Below are 2,627 nucleotides of genomic sequence, written 5' to 3' on the forward strand. Positions count from 1 at the left end.
GTGAAGAAAGCTGATGGTGCCAAGCTGTCAAATTACACAGAATCTGGGGTCCCACATGCTGGAAGATAAACAAGGGGCCATCTAATTAATCTTTTCTTTTTTCTTTTCTCCCTTTCCTTTTTCTTTTTGTCTCTTCTCCTTTTCTCTTTTCAATATTTTTAAAAATTTTATCAGTTTGGGCTATGTCATAGTTGGTGTGCCTACCTAGATAAGATAGGCATGGGAAGTGTATGCAAGGAGAAAGCAGTGGGACCAACAGTCCCGGAGAGACCTGGGGGGTGAGGGCGGTGGGGGGCAGGGGGAAGTGAGCAAGTAGCACCATAGACAGTGGAACAACTAGGGTATTAGAGTCAATAACAAGGAGGAGATAGGGATTGGGGGTGGAGGTCAGAGCAACAGCAAACTAGCTAAGAGAAGGTACCAAGAGCCAGAAATAAGGGGAAAGTGACAGTGGGGAAGGTAAAAGGAAACAGAGGAAGGACCTAGGAAGCAAAGCAATTGATAGAGGTATAAACATAGAGGTGTACATATGTAAATGCATTAATCCACAAAAATAGAAATATTGACCTATGTACATACATTGAGGTAGTGGACGGACTTCAGGCCTCTACCCATACCCTCACTCAATACAAGAACACTTTGTTGTAATAAATTGGCAGTCTGAGATGTTCACCCTCCTGACACAATCACTGAAGACAAAACAGGTGCATAAGCAAATGTGGTGAAGAGGGCAGATGGTGCCCGGTTATTAAAAGATATAGCATCTGGGGTCTTAAAGGCTTGAAGTTATACAAGCCACCATTCAGCAGAGAAACAACAAGCCCACATGGAAGACGCACACCGCCAGTGCAATCATGAGGCGTCATCAGGACTGCATAATAGGCATCAGAAGATACACAACAAACAAACAAAAACATATTGTTGATAATGAGGGGTGTTGGAGCAGAGACCCAAAGACCATCTGTAGACAATGGAACAATCCCCCCACAGATGGACCACAGGGAAGGGATGAATCAACCAGGTTGCAGTAAAGCATCGATGAAACACACTATATTCCTCTGGTTCCTTCAGGCTTCCTCACGCCCCACTACCAAGACCCCAGTGCTGCTTCTCAATTCAGACTAGACTGGAACATGTACACAGGTATAGATAAGAGATGGGTGCTCATGACACACATAATCCAGGAACAGGTGTGGGACTAGCGATACCAGAAGGGTAGGGAGGAGAGGGGGAGAAGAAGGAAGAAAGGGGGAATCGGTCATAATGATCGACACATAACCATACACCCCTCTCCAGGTGGAAGAACAACAGAAAACATTGGGGAAGAAAGACAGCGGTCGGTGTTAGATATGAAAATAATAGCAATTTATAATCTATCCATGGGATTATGAGAGTGTAGCATGGGATGGAGGTGGGGGGAAAGAGGAGCTGATTACAAGGGCTCAATAGAAAGTGAATGTCTAGTAAAGAATGAAGGCAACAGATGTACAAATTTGCTTGATGCTAGTGACGTATGGATTGTGACAAGAGTTTTAAGAGTTCCCAATAAAATGATTTTTTAATAATAAGAGAGAGACAACAGATATAAACCACAGTTTGAAAGAAAACAGAAAATATTAAAAACCAGAGCAATCTCAAAGTGTGTCAAAAGGTAGATGAAATGATAGGTTTTAATCATTCAAGTCAGATTTTTCATTTTAATCTACTATAATCGTCTCTGCAATACTCTTTGTCTGATAACCAAGCTATTCTCATCCATCAATTATGGTCAGAGGGAAATCACTGGAGAGTTATTCTATGTGTAGATCTTGAAAATTTCTTTTTGGCTTCCACTGTCATCTGTAGCCTTCTGCAACCCAGAATTTCACATTTTCTCCTTTGGATTTGGATTATATTATTTACAAATCCTTGTAAACACACAAACGGATGTGCTTCTTCCATCTAGGCTTAGTTGATGTCTCGCTTAGATGGCTGCTTGTTTAAAAATAAGCTTTTAAGACCCCAGTTGCTATTCTTTCTGATAGCCAGACACCATCTTGCAGACCTATTTTAAAGTTGTTTCCACTAAAAAACAAAACAAGTGAAGGGGAAATAAGCCTCTGGTGAATCCCATCTGACCATATATGTGAATAGCCTTGCTGTCATGCAGAGCACATTGGAAAGTGGATTCTTTTGATCTCCTTTTTGACCCATTTTTAATTTGTGCTAGCTTTTAATACTTTCTGCTTGGGTTTCTATTAAGATTTTTCTCTGTTTTATTTTGTTATTGTTATTGGGATTTTTGTATGGTTTTTTCTATTTGAAATTCAGGATAGGTAAATCTATAGAGACAGTAGCTGAATTAATAGTTTCTTGGGGTTATGCAGGAGAGGTTGTGGAGAAATAGCCAATAACAATGAGTAGAAAAATGAAGATGTATTCTAAAATTGATGGTGGTGATGGTTGTACAACTCTTATTAATATTATTGAACATGAATTTTAGGACATTAATTATATGCAAATAAAGCTGGTTAAAATTTTTTTTGCAGCCTATCTGTTCGGGGTTTTTTTGTTTTTGTTTTTTCCTTTTTCCCCTTCTTTTAAATTTTGTATGTCAGTGACTTTTTTTGTTGTGGGCTTGTCAGTAC

The sequence above is a fragment of the Echinops telfairi genome, unplaced genomic scaffold, assembly GCF_000313985.2.
Source record: "Echinops telfairi isolate 266 unplaced genomic scaffold, ASM31398v2 ScPeMD7_44;HRSCAF=162, whole genome shotgun sequence".
NCBI lineage: Eukaryota > Metazoa > Chordata > Mammalia > Afrosoricida > Tenrecidae > Echinops > Echinops telfairi.